The sequence below is a fragment of the Lepus europaeus genome, chromosome 16, assembly GCF_033115175.1.
Source record: "Lepus europaeus isolate LE1 chromosome 16, mLepTim1.pri, whole genome shotgun sequence".
NCBI classification, from domain to species: domain Eukaryota; kingdom Metazoa; phylum Chordata; class Mammalia; order Lagomorpha; family Leporidae; genus Lepus; species Lepus europaeus.
In genome coordinates, this window is record NC_084842.1 from 24445913 (window position 1) to 24464939 (window position 19027).

The window sequence follows — 19027 nt, forward strand, 5'->3', positions numbered from 1 at the left end:
GAAATTATTCATTCAAAGGAAATTAAAAAAATTAAAATCTTTTGATACATTTTGACCAGTAATAAAAGCACCATCAGCAATTTTTGTTTATTCTTGCTGCCACTGAGTATTTGGACTTATAAAACAAAATCCAAAATGACAACAACTTTTAGGTGAAAAAATGTTTTCAATCGGGGAAATATAATTAAAGCAGCACTTACTAACATTTTGTGGCTGTAGATCTAGTTGTGTTTGAAAGTTCTGATTTTTGTAAACCAACTTTTGGTGACAGGACTTTTTAACTTTCCTTGTTTTCGATCTTTGGCTCAGGGGCATCTTAGGCTTATTTCTTCACATTAATTTATTACTTTTGAAAAAAAGATCTGTGGCAGATAAAGATTCTGTGGAGATACTTTTCATTTCATGTAGCTGGATACTGCTTACTCTTGTGTTGAGGATGGATTTCTAGTTTTAGCTATGAGGCTCTTCTGTGATTTTACTGATAAAACCAAGAATGTAAGTACTTCCTTCCCTCAGTGCTTCTGTAAAATTAATTCACCATCCTGTGTCCATGGTTAATATACTCAGCTGTTTAGCAATTGAATCAAAACAAATCTTCCTGGGTTGCTTTGAAAACACGATCAGAGGTCTGTTATCAGTCAGTAAGCAATTCCTTGGCCACCTATTAGGAACTTGGGAAAGACTGTGAAGCAGGCAAGGCACAGGTTTTTCTTTTGCAATAGCATTGGGTAAAGAACAGTCTAAAAAGACAGAACAAAGGAACTTGTAAATAGGAAAATGTTAAGTCTGTGATTTAGGCAGTAGATTCAAGAATTCAGTATTGAAATGAGATTTTTAATTGAGGCAGAATGTTATATATGAGCAAATTAGTCCCAAGGTTTATGAGGTTACTCTATTGATTAGAATATGCTGAGGTGATTTGAGGTGATCCTGGGAAAAAGAACATTCATTCAGAAATTCAAGAATATTTTCTTCATTAGCATATGTAACATAATACTGGCAACCCACAAAAACCAATGCACTTAGAGTCAGTCTATTAATAAAATGATAAAGGTGGAAGGAAATATTCAGGAAAAAACAACCTCTGCCTGCATTTTTCAGAATTTGAGTAGAGAAATTCCTTTGTAATTGTGGTACTCAAGCTACCTGCCTTCCTGCCCCTTGGGGGGCTCATTCTAGAGGCCTGGTACTGAATGGTTGTATCTTTAATCATCTGGAAGTAAGAAATCCATTGCTTTCCTAAACCAGACAGTATTTGCCTGTTTTAGTGGAGCAGTTGGTTGATTACAGCTCTTCAGGGCTTTATTTCCCAATGCTTACTTCCCAGTGATATTTGAGTTCTGGCTTTAGGGATTATCATAAATGAGTCACCGAGTCCAAGAATTTAGAGTAAGAGTCTGAGGTTTATTAGTTTATTTTGGTGGTTTTTGTAACATCACAATCAAAGTTTAAAAGCAGTGGATTTCCCTACAGCAGAATCTCACAGCCTTGGTGCCAGTTTGTTGACTGGTTAGAAACCGACCCTTCCCTGTTTGTAGGAGCAAATCTGAGGTGTGTTATGGTGCAGCCAACAAAATAGAACTGAGATGTAAATACCTGCCAAGTTTTAAGTAGAAAGAATAGTGCTACTTACTTCAGTCCAACGGAATGAAAGTCTCTTGCAGAAGATAACAAAATGTCTTTACCTTCTTTTTATAGTAACCAGATGTGTATGGGTTTTATACAAAACAGAGTTATGTTTTAATTATAGGATCTCACGATTGAAAGCATTATGTAGGTTGAAAATAATTTATTGGCTAAATTCTTCGAAAAGCTGAAGAAAGGAACCTCTGAGATGCATTCAAAGGAAAAATTAACTGGTGTGAAAAAAGTGTTGGCTGCATTGTCCAGAACCAAGGAATAATTAGAAGCGCTGAAGCAATCAGAGGCTACTGATTATAAAAATCTGTGATTTTAAGAATCTTACTGAGAGGCTGGCGCCATGGCTTAACAGGCTAATCCTCCGCCTTGCGGCGCTGGCACACCAGGTTCTAGTCCCGGTTGGGGCACCGGATTCTATCCTGGTTGCCCCTCTTCCAGGCCAGCTCTCTGCTATGGCCCGGGAAGGCAGTGGAGGATGGCCCAAGTGCTTGGGCCCTGCACCCGCATGGGAGACCAGGAGAAGCACCTGGCTCCTGGCTTCAGATCAGCGAGATGCGCCGGCCGCAGCGGCCATTGGAGGGTGAACCAACGGCAAAAGGAAGACCTTTCTCTGTCTCTCTCTCTCTCTCTCTCTCCCTGTCTACTCTGCCTGTCAAAAAAAAAAAAAAAAAAGAATCTCACTGAAGATTTTTCATTTAAAGTAGAGATTTCATATGTATTTCATGTTCTCATGCCAGTGGCCAAGTTGCTGTCTCACCATAGTGGTCTTTGTACTTCCATATACCATCACGATTTCAAATTTAATTTGAAGACACCTGCAGAAACTCTTCATTATAATATACTCATTCATGAAATTTGAGGCTTGTCCTTCCCTTCCCTGTGAGAAGAGCTTCATGTGAATGCCTTTGCCTTTTTGGAATGATTTGTTTGATCTACCTGTTTTGCCCTTGGAGTGCCCTTCCTCTAGTGAAAGAAAGGTGAAATGAATCAAAGACGGCCAGATAAAACAGGAATGTGCTCCTCAGCCACCTCTATCATTTCCCGTTTGACTATGGCTGTATACTTCTACCTTTGTTGCCCAAGAGATTATGGAGGGCACTGGTTGACTTTTTTCCTTTTAGATCCAGTTTTTCAGTGTACAAAGGGGGCTTGCCTGTTTAATTCCTGAATCCACGACTTTTATTTTGTATATTAAAAAGAGTTGCCATGATGTTTAGAGATGGACATTTGCAGTTAGTCAAAGCTGAACACAGAAGTAGTAAATGAAAACCACACCTCCTTTGCTTAGTATGTTACTCCATCTGGAGGGTTACCTTGTTAGTTTACGTGTGTTATATTTTTGGTTAATTTTGTTATTTGATTTCATATTATTTTTTTCTGAAAGCATTTCATTGTGCTGCCCTATTAAGATATAGGTGAGTACAGGGACATGTGTTATTTTTTTCCAATTATCCTCTCCCCATCCCACCCCACCAAGTTAATGATCAACATATGGTCTTTGACTTATGGGAGGAATGTTGATTGCTTTGAAAAATACATGGTAATTATTTAGAGTTTACTAAGTGTCAGTTCCACACTTGTGCTTTGGAATGTTGAGGTGTGGAAGGGAGGCACTTTCTCTTAGGGAGAAAGCATAGTTAACAGTAGCTAGTGAGTCTTGTATGAAAGCCAACAGGAAATTTATAAAACACTTTCTCACAGCTACAGCCCTGGCCTTTCTGGACCACAGTGTCCAACTCAGGATCACTAGTGTGTACTGTGCAGTGGAATGTCAGTCTGAGATTGGGTGTAGTTATAATTGGACGGGAGCTTCAGACTAGATTATACAGTTTTAAGAAAAGAAGATGATAGAGTATATTATCAAATACACATAGCTCATAATGGCTCAATTTGAGTCAGCAGGTAAGGATCCTATGTAATGAAGTTTTTCTTGTAGATTTCATACAATCTTAAATACTTTAAGCACAGATTCCAGTTTATTTTCTTAAGTAGGTAAGAATTCTATCTAAACTGTTTATTTGTTTATTCAATTGTTTTAAGTGAATTATGTAATGCCTCTATGTGTTAGCTCAGTAAAATTAATGAAATGGCAATCCTACTGTGTTATAACTATTTAAAACAACAGGGAGACCTAGTTTTATTAAATTTTATGTCATTTTGCACTTTAAAATTTTTTTCTATGAAGATTTTGGGGATTTGAGGGAATTAAACAATTTTTAAATTTCATGTTGAGATTCCTGATACCTTAAAAGGATTAGTAACTGCAGAGAGTGAGTAGAGAAAATGAAGACGCAACTACAAATTCTGATGATACTTGGTGGGTCTGCTTTAGGAGAAGAACCAGTTCATTAGGTTGGTCATGAACTCTAGAATGAAGATGTAGGAGAAAGTAGGGAGGTGAGAAGTGTGGGTGCTCACGGGCCTGCACGTCTGTAGTCTCTAGTCCTGCTGGAAGAATTTCACAAAAGCAGGATTCCAGAGGATGACAGAAGGTTGGGAAGTCAGTCGTTCATTCGGTGATGAACATGTATTGATTGTTCTTTTGTGCCACAATCTGTTGTGAGTGCTGAAGATTCTGCAGTGTACAACTTGGACAACGCCGTGCACTTCACAAGTGTTTTCTTTCTGGAGAGAGGAGACTGCTAATAAACAAGTAGACAAGAAGACAGATGTACCCACACAGTTTCAGTGCTGAATAGAAAAGAAACAGAGCACTGATGGTGGGGTTTGTGTGGTACGGGTGGCCTCCTTCTGATTGAGTGGTTAGGGAAGAAATAGGAGCTGGGACTTGAATGGCCTGAAAGAAGAGCTTGCCATTTGGAGGCAGTTTTGGATCAGTGGGAGTTGTAACCCTAAAACACCATCTTGTGTGGCTGGAAGTCACAGATGAGGTAGGTGAAGTGAGAATGGACCCAGGACATGAGGCCTGTGGTCCATGACTGAAGGTGGCTGGTGGGAATGCCCGGGAAGCCAGTTCCAGAGGAGGGAGTGCTCAGCTGTCCCAGGACCCCCTACGTGGGAGTGACTCTGCTCACAAAGGAGAGGACTGATAGAGTGCCTGTGCTCCCTGTTCTGTTGCAAAATTGCCTGCCTTTTCCTACTGCTGACTGTTGCATCCCAGAAGTGCCGTTGCTCATTTTCATCCCAGTCTGATCTTTACTGCCAGCTCCTGGGCATACTTACCCTGTGATGTCTTGTAGTTGCTGATGACGAGGAGGAGTGAGGGCATGTGCTCTTCTGTCTTACCACTCCTTTCCATTTTGATAGGGAGCCAAACCAATTTTCCTTGGAATAAAACTGCTCTTTTAACTACTTAAAAATAATCCTTAAAAGCAAGTTGCTAGGGTGAGTGTTTGGGGTGCAGCTGGTTAAGCTGCTGGTTGGGATGCCCCTACCCCATGTCAGAGTGCTGGTTTCAGGCCCTGCTCTCCACTTCTAATCCAGCTCCCTGTTAATAATGTGTCTGAGAAACAGCAGTCCATGGCACTCAAGTAGTTGAGTCTCTGCCACCTATGTGGGAGGCCCAGATGCTGTTCCTGTCCCTTGGTATCAGCCTGGTCCAGCCTTTGCTATTGTTGCCATTTGGGCTGTGAACCAGCAAGCAGAAGAGCTCTGTCTTTCTCTGTAACTGCTTTTCAAATAAATAAATAATAAATTAATAAATTTTAAATAGTGTTTTCTCTCAGAAGCATGTATTTATTTTATTTTCAGAAAGTCTGTGCATACTCTATAGAAAATCATGGTAGAATTATTTATAACTTTAAGCTGTTCATAAGATCAGGTAATAAGATATTGAAAAAAAAAGCCTAAGAGATATGTGATTTATGTTTTCTGCACATGAATAGGAATCTACGTTTTCTTCCCTGCCTTTAGAGAAGGAGATCCTCCAGCATACTTTTATCCTTGTGATAGTAATGCATTTATATATATGATTGCTGAAGATTAGTTATTATTCAGGTATAAAATTTGTGCTTTGCATTGTGGATAGTGAGAGAGAGACAGAGAGAAAGGTCTTCCTTTTTGCTGTTGGTTCACCCTCCAATGGCCGCGGCAGCCGGTGCATCACGCTGATCCGAAGCCAGGAGCTTCTCCTGGTCTCCCATGCGGGTGCAGGGCCCAAGGACTTGGGCCATCCTCCACTGCCTTCCTGGGCCACAGCAGAGAGCTGGCCTGGAAGAGGGGCAGCTGGGACAGAATCCGGCGCCCCAACCGGGACTAGAACCTGGTGTGCCGGCGCCGCAAGGCGGAGGATTAGCCTGTTAAGCCACGGTGCTGGCCAAGATTATAGTATGTTTTAAGAATAACTTCTCTTGAACTTAGTTTTAACTTGTGAATCTATAACTTCTGAAAATATATGTCTAAAAATGTAATTGTGACCAAATTTGATGAAAATAAGTGAGGAGAGAGAAAATATTGGTAACAAAATTGGGTTGGTATTCTTTTCTTTGCTCCAAAAATTTCTCAATTTGATTTTTCATACTTGTGGTTATCATTTTGTATTTGGTATGAAGCTTTATCATTGGTGGCAGAGTTTTTGACTTGAACTATTATTGTTCTAACAAAACTGATGCATACCTTGCATAGTTAACATTTTTATACTGCCAATTATAAAATACCTTATTTGTGTATCTCTATTAAAATGTTGTAGTACTGTAAGTTTGTTTTGCTCTGCATTTCAATTTAGAGCACTTGTTTTATTTTTTTAAGATTTATTTACTTGACAGTCAGAGTGACAGAGAAAAAGGAGAGGCAGAGATACAGAGATCTTCCAACCACTGGTTCACTCCGCAAATGACTACAACAGTCAGGGCTGGGCCAGGTCAAAGTCAAAAGCCAGGACCTCCAACCTGGTCTCCTACATGGGTGGCAGGGACCCAACTACTTGGGCCTTATTCTGTTGCCTTCCCAGGTGCAGCAGCAAGAAGCTGTATCTGAAGCAGAGAAGCTGAGACTCTGATATGGGATGCAGTCAGTGGCATGTGTGGCACCTTAACCCACTGTGCCACAGTGCTGGTCCTGAGCATTTGTCTGTTGTGACAGTCTGCTAGTCTTTAAGTGATTGTAATAGTTATGTTTGAAACACTGCTTTCAAAATAATGTGATTTCCATTAGCCAGTTTTCTCTCTTAAATAATAGTAGCATGTTGTAAGTTAAGGAGTTAAGGATTAAGGTGTTATGCATCTTTAAATAACTTTCTAAACCTTGATTTTGCTTTAATTTTTCAAGCATCAGAAGAAACTTAGTGGTAATTACTTTTCTTTTTGTGTTGATGAATTAATGCTTTTAGTCTATCTGTGTTCCACTTTTATATACATAAGGAAAACAAACAGAAAATAATAAATTGCTATTCATTCATTTGTTAGAATGCAGAGTTGGGACAATTAATGGGCATGCTCTAAGTATGAATGATTATTGCTGGAGGAGTAGTACTTTAGTAGACTTGGAGAACAAAACTCCAATTTTCTCAAAACTGTTTCCTTCTCCAGTTCTGAAATAATCAGTAATATTCTTGAGTAGTGATTGGGATGGTTGATTAAGTCAAAGTCATTGATAAGATTGAGCTAGGAGTACTTTTTTAAACTTTCTTAGAACTTTGTTGGCAAATCATTAACTCTGGGATTGCAGCACTGACTGTTGCTTTTTAGGATTGTATTTCACTTGGCTGGAATGGGTAATGGGGCGTGTACTTGTTTGGTAGTTACCACTCCTGACCAAAGCTGAGATTTGAAGCTACTTGGGTTTCAGTTATGGCTTTGATTCAAGCTCTTGAACCTGATGACCCTGGCTTTGTCATCTGTAAAATCAGAGAGTTGGACTGAATGTTTTTTTATTGCTGTCTTAATTCTTGGGTTTTTTTGTCCCTGCTGTTTTTATTTGATCATTTAAGATAACTAAATGCCATGCTTTAGCACTTATCTTGCACTTGAAACTTTATAAAGTAATGTTCACCTAGGAGGTCAACTGCCCACGTGTGCATTTGCAAATGTGGGAGTGCAGATCCAGGTATGTTTTTTTCTGGTGGTGGGGTAGGGTGCAATAGGAGTGGTAGGTAAGGAGAGGAACATTACAGAAATCAGTGCATGTAATGTAAAGATACTGCCCGAAGTTCATGAAACTTTTATTTTGGTGCCCAATTTTTTTTAAATCCATGCTTAGGTTTTTCCTAATGCAAATTTTCCATGAACTTTTGGAAGTACCCCTGTGGAAGCCTGGTCATTGTTTTTATGGTGATGTCTTCAACAGTTACAAATGTATACGTAGTCACATTCAGACTTTGTGGTTATAATTTTTGCTATATTTGAATATTTGAACCCGTTTCTTTTACCTTAAAGTACATCAGTTCCATTAAAGATGTCTCAGCCTTCGCCTTTTGCTGTTACTGTCCAGCACACCTCTTCCTGTGAACAGACTAGATTAGGTTAGTCTATTGAATTTCTTTTTAAAATGCAATAATTAAATCCATATGCTAGCATTTTTCCAGAATAGGCTTGTAAAGGGAATAATTTTAAAGTTCCTTCAAAATTTGGGCAAACTAATTGCAACTACAAATTTGCAAACTTTTGTTTTCCTTTCCTAGTTACATACTGAAGTCTTTTAAGAAAATATTAATCTTATATTAATAGGTATAGTTGATAGGTTAGTTTACTGGGTCTGTAGATTTATGGTTGGTTGAATTTTCCAAATTATAAAGTGATCATGCAAATTATACTTTCAGGTTTGTTTTTGTTTGAGTTTTAGATCTAACAAATAGTCTGTTAAAACAAACGAACTGAAATAGTAAAATAACTGGAAAAAATGCATAATGTCTTCACCTTCTCTTTCATGATTGAATGAATGAAGAGGTAAGTCCTTCCAAGAGATTAGAATGATCATTTTAAATAACACTTTTTTTTAAATTACAGACTTGATAGCAAAACATCTGTGCTATTTCTTTTGAAACTGTATATCTGATTTTTCTGTGATGAAGTAGAGATATTTGAGGTTCTTTAGAAATGCCAACAGTATTTTAAGTACAATGTTACTTTTTCTCTCCTTTTGAGTTTGTGTTTAGTTTTTTGAAAAGGTATTTTGGAAAGTGCAATTTTCATGACAAAATGTGAAATACTTCTATTTTATTGCATTTCCATTTAATTAACTATTGAGGAATATAAATGTTTTTAATATTTTGCATTTTTAACCAATCATACTTTTAATTAAGAAACTTTTGCTTTTCTTTATATTTTTGTCTTTGACACGTGTTTTAGTAACTGTTTTACTAGGTAATTATAACTAGTATGCTGTGATATTGTGTACTTCTGAATATGTTTCTTCAAGTGTTTGATTTACTTAGAAAGTTTTCAAATATTTGTGGGCAACATGATGTTCCTTGTGATGTTATTTTCATATTCTGTGTCTTCTAGTATCACTTCATTTTATGAATGACTAGGTTTATAAAGAAAATAATCACTTTTTAATGAAATGTTTATTATTCCTTTGTTAAAGAATAGCTTTACTAATGAATAATCTGGCCCAAAGAAGGGAATTGAGAACCAGGATAATATGAGAGTTGCTGCAGTTATTCTGTGTTTTGAAATTTTCTGAATTTTAGCCCTTTCCTTTACTATTTTAATGTAAACATTTGACAGTTTGAAACTTGTGGAATTCTTAATTTCTCAAGAAAGAATTATGTCTTCATGTCTTCTAAGCCCATGAGTTAGCAATAGGCCTTCTCTTAGAACACAGGTGATTTAAGGGGTTATATGTATTTACAAATCAATATTTTTACCTTATTATTAGCAAGATTGAAATAAAATCTTGCAATGCATTCAGAACAATATTTTAGGGGTGTTTGATTTATTTTGAAGTGCTTTTTAGCATAAATCATTTCTTGACTAGGTTAGCCTGATCTAGCTTAAGTTTCAGAATTTTTATAGGTAGTGGATTTGGCAGTGAATTGAATATAAAAATTGCTGAATATTCCTATAAATTACTCTTCTGTAATTTGCAAAATAATTTGAATTCTTGAAATTTAAAAACTAATTTGTGGTTAAAATAGAATTTAATAGTGAAACAGGTTTTCTTAATTTACTGAAACGTAGAGGTCCTCATAAAGGAAAATGTTGCATGGGAGTGGAAGGGAAAAGGGGAGTTCATGCAGGCCAGTTATCACAGTATTCAAAACTAAATGGGAGTTGCGTTGCTTCAGTTGGTATTCAGAAGTTCATGTAGAACACACCTCCTTCATTTTGCATACCTGAATTGCATATGAGTCATAGACTTTTTTAAAGAAAAGTAATGCAATTTTCTGTATTTAGAATCTGTTCTCCAGAAGCCTAAAGAAACCTTAGGAAAACAAAGACCTGCTCTTCTACCAGCCTTGTGCATTCTAGGACTGAAGGCAACTGTCTCCTTTGGAAAGACTTCTGTTTATACAGTGACCAGTGTAATCCTTGACTGCAGCAGGAATCTCATTCCATTCCTTCTTTAGCAAGGGAGTGCTTTAAGGAGTTTGGCATGAGGCTTAGTCATTTCAACTGACATTTTCATCACTGAATAGTGCCTTGTCTTTCTATTAGAACATACTTTGCAATACAAATGCTTTAGGCAGTTGTTATTCAGCTTATGAAAACCTGTAAGTCACTCTTAATTTTTAAAGGTTCCTTTTACATTCTTGAAATTTCTTAAGTTCTATTGATATGCTTTGGATTAACCCTGTATTCATTATAGTTTTATAAGATTCCTTCTAGAAAAATTAGAACATATTAAGAAACTAAAATTCACTCATCCCTGTAACCCATCATGTTTTCATATATAGCCTCGTCTTGCCCCCCTTGTTTTACAGAATGGGATTATATCCTAATCTATTTCTAAAATCACATGTCACCTGATTAAACTGAGTTAGGAGCTCACTGTTTCACCTGTATCTAAGAGATTTTATAGAATAAGTGGAAATGGTTATCAAGATAACTAGTTGTTAAATTGCTGTGTTGTCCTTAGATGAGGTGTCTATTCTTTATTTCTCTTTTTGCTGCTCCAGGGATTGAATTAAGTCTTTCATTGAACTCTTTCCCATGAGACTGCATTTTTATTCTGTTTCTTTAGCACCCTGCACCATTCCTGGCACATATGTGTTTGTTGAACGAATAAAAGCAGGTATAAGTCAATAGTGCTGGGTTCCAGATGAATTTGTAACAACATGTAAGCTATTACAAACAACTTGGAATTCTTGCTGATAAAAAGGATATCATATGGTGGAGTTTTTAAAAAGTGTGCTATTTCAGTATTGACAATTAGATTTTGAAAAGTCAGTGATTTCTTTGCTAAAGAGGGATATCCCTTAAAGAATCAGTTTTAATCTATCAAAATGCTTTTCTAACTGTTTTACCATTTATAACTCAGGACCCACCATCTACTGCTCAGTATTTTAAAGTTAATAGCAACTGTGTTCACAGCTCAGTTACGATAGTCTCACAGTGATTGATACTCATTTATTTCTGTAATGCTTTGTGTTCATTATAGATCTAGCCTGTGAATTTTTTTTCATAAGAGGGTGATAGGATCAATACAGCAACTTTCTGAATGTAGAACAGTGTTGGATTCCTTCATATTTGTTTTTCCTTTTTATACTATGAACTTTGTACAAGGGTATATGTGCTTTTCCTTTAGTTGGACTTACTTAAGTTTGTGTCATTCTTCCCGCCACCAGCCAGTGCTGGTAAACTCTGATAGACATTTTGGCTGACCTGCCCCCCCTTTATAGGGCTGGAGCCAGGACTCCAGTCTGACATGACTGCTGACGTGGAGCTTTGCAGCCCCCAGGAATAGCACCCTGGTGGCCCCAGGTGAGGACCATGAAGCTCAGTCAGCCAGCTCTGAGTTCTTTGAGGCTTAAGTGAGTTGCTATATGTAAAGTGCTTACATGACAAACTGGTAAGGTAATCCACTGGTTAATTTATTTCTATTCTGTTGATGGATAAATACCTTCCTACCAGTGATATTTCAGCCCAAAGGCTCTGCTTCTCATTTTGGAAAATGGAGAAAGATGATCAAGTTTACATAACAACAGTGGCAATTAAACAATAATGGCATATATAAAAAGCATTCAAGTGTGTATCCGTTAAACACCAACTGAAAAATGATCAACATTAAAATGGTTTATTTTCTAAAATTTAAACCAATAGAAACACTACTGTAAGTATTTGTAATATATCCATTTTAGTTAAATGCCTTCAAAGGCTGTCTTGCGTATGTAGTTTTATCCAATTAGTAGGTGTTCAAGTGATAACTTTTGATACACATGGATGATCTGCTTATCCATGAAAACTCTCATTAACAATATTAATGATTCTTACGTGGAAATCAGAACTCGGAATCCTTTCTCAACAAAGCATGAAAGAGTGGTTTAGCAGAGCTTGCCCTGGGAATGACTCTTTGCAAAGCTGAAGAAATCCCTAGGCTTGCAACATGATGCTTAAAATCTGATTATGAACTTAATTAATACAAGTTTTAGTAAGTGTGCAAGGAAAAGGCTTCCTCAGCTAATTTTAAAGTTATTCCAGCAATTTTAATGGAAAGAGTTGATAGAGATATTTTAATTAAGATGATTTAAAAGGCAGTCTAAATAATGGGAAAACAACAGATTGACAGTTGTTACATGAAAAGCTTTCTGTTTAGTCATTAACTTTTAGTCTTACTCTGGGCAGTGTAATTATAGAATTCCCTAGACCTAAAACTTTGTAAGTAGTTTCATATATGAATACTTTCAAATGTTAATTGTTTAAGATACCAGAATAGCCTTTGTTACATATCTACTTGGGTTAAATGAAACAGATCCTACATGGAAATGGTTTATCTACTCACTTCTAAAGCAGCAGATGTGTAGGATGAACAAATCTAGTCATCTCATGTACAGTGTGAGAACTGTAGGGTATAAAATTATAATTGGGATTCATGTTCAACATAGTGATTTCAGTTACTCTTGCCATAGAAATAAAACAAAAAAAGTAATTATGTGAGATGACCAATATAGTAATTTGTTTCACTGTAGTAACATTTTTACTATATATCTGTATCTAATAACACGTTACATGCCTTATATGTACACACACAATACAATTTACAAAAAATATATCAAATAATAGGGGGAGAAATAAGAAAGGAGGTTCCAACAAAAAGGACTGCTGGCAGTTAACATTTTATTTGACTTTACAAAGTTATTTATTTATTTGAAGTCAGAGTGATAGAGCGAGAGACAGGAATCTCCATCTTTTGGTTCACACTTTAAATTAATATGATGGTATGTGCTGGGCCAGGCGGAAGCCAGAAGCTGGGAGCGCCATCCTGGGCTCCCATGTGGATGGCCGGGGTCTAAGTGCTTGGCCCATCTTCTGATGCTTTCCCAGGTGCATTAGCAGGAATCTAGATTGGAAGTGGAACTGCCTAAACTGGTGATCACATGGGATGTTTGTATTATAAGTAGCAGCTTAACCTATTGCACCACAACACCAGCCTCTATTTGATTCTTTACTGTATGCATTTTATAGATATTAAATACATCATTATAGAAATTTACAGATTTAAAAAATAGTTCACTGGATTTTCTTTGTCCTCCAATCATCTTGTTTAGTCTAGACCTTTTTCCTCTGTACATATAGTTGTGTGTGTATTTGTATGTGTCTCATTTGAAAGACATTTTCTGAACAGAACTAAGATATTTTATATAGCTTAATACAGATTTTTCCAAATTTTTACAAAACATTCTTCCATTCACACATCTCCTTTTTAAGAAAACTGTGTAGTGTGTATTAGTTCCCTTCCTACCCATGATGTTACAGAGTGTGCTGTTTTACCCACATTCCCAACTATTGGGAAAACAGCAAAACCCATTTTTTTCCATCTGGCCACTGCACTTTTGCATTCCACTGAAGTCAACTGGTCTGGTAAAATTTGTAGTCAGAGTCCCCTTAAGCTTCCCTCCAGTTCCACCACTGGAGAACTGTGTGACCTCGGGCAGGTTGTTTACACTGTGGAAGCGTCCTCATCTGTGACAGGGGGATGGGCATACTACATAGGGCGCAGGGTTGCTGTGAGGACCAAATGAGTTAACAGATAAGAAGCACTACAAGTTGTGTCTGGCACATCATGAGTGCTGTATGTACATACTCTCATTCTCATTCTCATCATCAGTGCACTAAGTTTGCTCTGCTCCCCAAATACAGATGGGCTCTCAGAAAGTGACAAGTCATTGGCTTTGAAAGGTTCGGTCATGGTAATCAGTAAGTAGCATGCCCTCCGTTAGGCTGGAGAGTTATAAATTATACATGACATGCTCTATATTTAACGATAAGAGCAGAGAGGTGTCTGTTGAGTTGTGCGGTACTTCAGGACACCTAGCAGTGTGCGTGGCTCGTGAACGATGCTTCTAAGTTGAACTACTTTCTTTTGCTTCTTTTGACTTTTTTTTTTAAATCAAAAGTTATGTAAACATTTACCCTATTTGTGTGGTCTCAAGCAATTACAATTTTGATTAGTTATATATGTACACACAAGAAATAGAAATAGAACATTTGGCTTTGGGAGTGTTAGAATTTGGCCTTTTCTTTCCCTTCAAAAGTCATTAAACATCGGTCTTTACATTTTCCTTGTGTTTTATGCTTCCAAATACCAGTGAGGTAGAATGTAATGTGTACTTCAGGTGAAAAGAAAGTGTTACATTTTTTATTTTAGTACTGATGTTATTTCTCATATGTCATTTCCTGACAAAGTAGACTAAGCAGGCATTTTAGAATCCTAAATACCTTCGACTTTACAGACTCTTCTTTCATTTCTTCCTCTATTTTAGTCAGCAACAAAACAGCTTTGTCAACTAATGGAAAAAGCAGGGAAAAACATTTAATTTTTTTCCACATATGTGAGTGTACATGATCTACTATGTAATGTTGCTAAAAGAATCCAGGAGTTTTGATTTATTGGATGATCTTTCAAGTCAGATTGGTACAGTTGTTTTAAAAATGGGTTAAATTTCAGAAGTTTTGATTTTTAAATAAAGCCTATTTTTAACTCTCTGCACATTATCATAAAACAATATGTTTTTTTTTACTGTAAAAATTTCTATTAGTATCCTTTTAATTATGTAACCATTTGTAGATTAATTATAGAAACAGATTTTGGGTCTCTAATGTGCAGATGGTACCTCAGTTCTTAGTGAATATTATTTTTATACTTGGGAAAATGCTTATTTCCAGAAGAGTTAATCTGTTGAAGTAGAGTCATCCATCCATTGTTGCCCATAGGGAAAATACCATCAAAAATTGTATTTGGTCGTGGGTGTTTGGGGCCCCTGCTTGGAATGCACACATTCCCTGTCTGAGTGCCTGGGTGGGTTCTCGCTCCCCTTTCCATTTCAGCTTCCTGTTGATGCACATCCTGGGAGGCAGCAGGCAGTGGCTCCAGTAGTTGGTTTTTTTTGCCACACATCTGGGAGACCTGGAATGAGTTCAGGACTCCTGGATTCATTCTGGCTCAGCCTTGGCTGTTGTGCAGCATTTAGGGGACTGAACCAGCAAATGAGGGTGTGCGTGCACGCGCTCTCTCGCTCTCTCATCTTTATGTGTGTCTCTGCCTTTCACATAAAAATCTAAAGTTTTTTTTATTTATTTGAAAGGCAGACTTACATTGAGAGAGAGAGAGGTCCTCCATCTGCCGGTTCACTCCTCAAATGGCCACAACGGCTAGAACTGTGCTGATCTGAAGCCAGGAACCAGGAGCTTCTAGGTCTCCCATGCGAGTGCAGAGGCCCGAGGACTTGGGCCATCTTCTACTGCTTTCCCAGGCCGTGGCAGAGAGCTGGATCAGAAGAGGAGCAGCTAGGACTCGAAAGGGCACCCATATGGGATGCTGGCACTGTAGGTGGCAACTTTACCTGCTGTGTCACAGCACGGGCCCTTAAACATGAAAACTTAAAAGAAGTAATAATTCATATTTAAGTTTTTCTTGTGTTTGACTAAAACAGCTTTCATAATTGCTGCCTTACTTTGGTTCCAGAAATGTTAAAAGACAAAGAAAAGTATGTGATGTACTATATCAGGAAGTAGAGTAGGGTTTGCAAGTTTATGTTGCCACATTGTTGCTGACTTTAGATATTCTTGGGGTGTATTAGTGGAAGAATTGGAAATAACAAGGTGTTGTTGAAAGCTTTGATAGGGGACCAAGGCATATTAAAGAAAATAGTAAAATTCCAGGAAGAAAGGTGTTTGGCCATGGAAATTTGAATCAGTTAACTTATTTTTGGCAGAAATTACTACACTGTAGCTTTATTTTTGCTTTAAAATTACTACATTGCAAGCCTCTCCACCTGTGTGAGGTGGAGGGCGTTCACAGCAATGTTAGCCATTACTGATGGCCAGAAGAGTTAGTTACTCTTAGAAAACTTTACATTTGAACCATTTACTTGGAGCAGCTAATACTATATCCTGTAAATGTTGCATAATCAGGCAGTGGGAAGTCAACACCAATGCTTGCTTAATATGGACATTTATAATGAATCTTTCTAGAAAGAAATTTTGCTTTGGCTGTATTTTCAATTACATTAGTCAAGCTCTTTTAGTAATTGCATGGTCTTTTCGTTCCCTTCAGTCTAGTTCTTCCATAGTATGCATATTTAAAATCAGTTTCCATAGTGACATCTGGTGGTGGTTTTGAAATCCTAGAGAGTATGTTTGGAATGATAAATATTTTACTTACTACCTCCAGATTTCTGGCTTCTTTTAAATTTTTTAGCTTATTAACCACTTTTCCGGAGAATGTCTCCATTGTATTCTTGAAGTTGGAAAGCCAGGCTTTTATTACTTCTGTAGTGCTTCATTACAGTAAAGGCAAGGTTCCTAATAACACTGCTGAGTGAAGCTTGTCTCAGTTGGTCTTTTTTGTTCAGAATATGTATATCCTAGCATCACTGCCTGGTACACTGCCACCTCATGACACAACGGTGTTGTGTCTCTGTCATTCTTCCTGCTGGCTTTGCTACTCTGCGGATGGATGGATGGATGGATGGCGGGTATTTCATGGAAGGCCTGGGCTGCCACTGCTCTGTTTTCACAGCCTGGTCTTCCATACCCTCTGGATGCAGACAAGTGAATGAGGAAATAGAGAAGAGGAGCAGAGATGGATGTGAAAGTAGGGAGCTGAGAGAGGGAGAGGTATTTAAAGGCAGGAGGGAGTCCATGTGAAAAAATATGTGGATGGATGGGTGGGTGTTCCAAAACTCCTTGCAGCTTTTCATCAAGACCCACCATGGCCCCAGCACTCCTGGTGCTGTGCTATGCCAGATGATGATGCTATGGCAATGGCACAGCCTGATGGTGAAGATCCTGAGGTCAGGAATCAGACTGTCTGGGTTTCTTAATCACTCTATTGCTTAGTAAGTTACTTAATTTATCCAGGCTTTTCTGCCCTGTGTGTGAAGATGGCATGAAAAGAATACCAGCTTCAATGTTCTTTAGATGATTTAATATATGCAAAGCCCCTCTAAAGTGATTGGCATACAGTGAACACTTGTTAATTGTCCTTATGAGTTTGAGGATTGGGTTAGAAGACATTATTCAGTAGGCACTTCTTTCCTACTTACAGCTGAAAGTCACTATAGTTTTCTGTAAGTTGTATTAAAGGTGTTCAATTTTTATTTCACAAGGAAGTAATTAAAATACACAATCACAAGATGGTAATACAAGAAAAAGTACATGATTCATGAATTCATGAAATGGGGGCACTGAGCATCTCAATATTTAGTACTTCAGTTACTGGTTAATAACAATCCTAGTTTTCTGCCGTATTTGAATAGAGTCACTTTGTTGTCTCACATTTAACCTTTCTTAATATCCAGAGATTGCTTGGGATCCTGAAATTCTTTCTCTGACTGTGGCTGGGACAGATGGAGGGGAATATCACGTAAGAAAGGCAGTGGTTGCCTGTCCACCTGATGGGGAGAGAGGCGTTTCCCAGCAGAACACATCTCATAATTATGCACAGCAGTCTGGGCTCTTACAGACCAGACTAGAAATAGAACATGTTCGAAAATAAATACCTTGAGTCCCGCATTGTGGTATAGTAGGCAAAGCCTATGCCAGTGTCCCATGTGGGTGCCCTTTCGAGTCCCAGCTGCTCCACTTCCAGTCCAGCTCCCTGCTAATGGCCTGGGAGAAGTAGCAAAAGATAGCCCCGACTGGGCCGCTGCACCCATGTGGGAGACAGGGACAGAACTCTTGGCTCCTGACCTTGTCATGACCCAGCCCTGGCCTTTGCAGCCAACTGGGGAGTGAGCCAGCAGGTGGACTTTCCGTCTCTCCCTCTCTCTCTGTAACTCTGCCTTTCAAATAAATAAATCTTAAAAGATTGAGCAGAAAGATAGTGATGTTTAAAAAAAATGGCTTTTAAAATCTTAATTTTAAAGCTTAATCTATTTTTTATTTCTTATTTCTTTTTTGACCCTAGAGAAAACCATTATATATGAATGAATGTTTAATATACTGCTTCTGAATATTGACATAAAAAACTGGTTGAAATATGAAGTTTGACTTGTCTTTTCGGAGTTACCACATTCCCTTTTGTTTGCTCTGCTTTTGTAATCCTAACAATAGGACCGACAGGGAATTTTGCTGGCACTGGAGTCAAGGGTTTGTGATGTCTGAACTCCAGCTCTGCCATTTACTGTGACCCTGGGAAAGTTCCTCATGTCTCTGAGTCTGAGTTTCTCATCAGGGTAGACGGGTTGGAAGTAAAAGATTAAATAAGATGTTGGAGGTAATAACATTTATCACAGTGCTGGGCATGTGGGAAACATTGATCAACTTGTCTGCGATTACAGTTTTAAATAACGTAATCATATTTAGAGGGGCACACTCTTAAAAAGTGGCTAGATAGCTTGAAGTGTTGGAGGGTTAGAACTAAAAAGAGGTGAATAAAAGCACCATGTACCTTTCTGCTTGGGTTTTTCTAATAATACACCTGTCAAATGACTTTTACTGCATTTTAATGAAGTGAGCAAACCCAAGAGCAGTGCCTGTGCGTTTTGTTGATGTGTAATCCCTCTGAGAGAACGCCTGTTATCCTCTCCTTCCTTTGTATCAGGTGGTGGGAGCAGTGAGTAAGAGAACCTAGCAAGAATTATTCTTTCAGACTACAAACTGATAGAGTTTTGCTAATTTAGTGAAAGGACTGAGTATACATAGATTATGTTTGGATCAGAGAAAAAGAGAAACATGTTTGAAGTTATCTTCAGTTGTATGATGCTTAGAGACCATTTGGCTCCTTTGTTTGAGTTCAGAAACTCCATTTTCACTTTCTAAAAGTGAGATTGTAGTTTCTTTTTGAGAGTTCAAAAGAATTAATTAAGCAATAATAGATCATTGTA

At 37.8% G+C, this 19027-nt stretch overlaps 1 protein-coding gene across 5 annotated transcripts in view; it reads left to right on the top strand.

Annotated features, from left to right (window-relative positions):
• The window catches only part of FAT1 (FAT atypical cadherin 1), a 125735-nt gene that overhangs the window by 38457 nt on the left and 68251 nt on the right, over positions 1 to 19027 (top strand). The gene's annotated exons all lie outside the window — the stretch shown is intronic.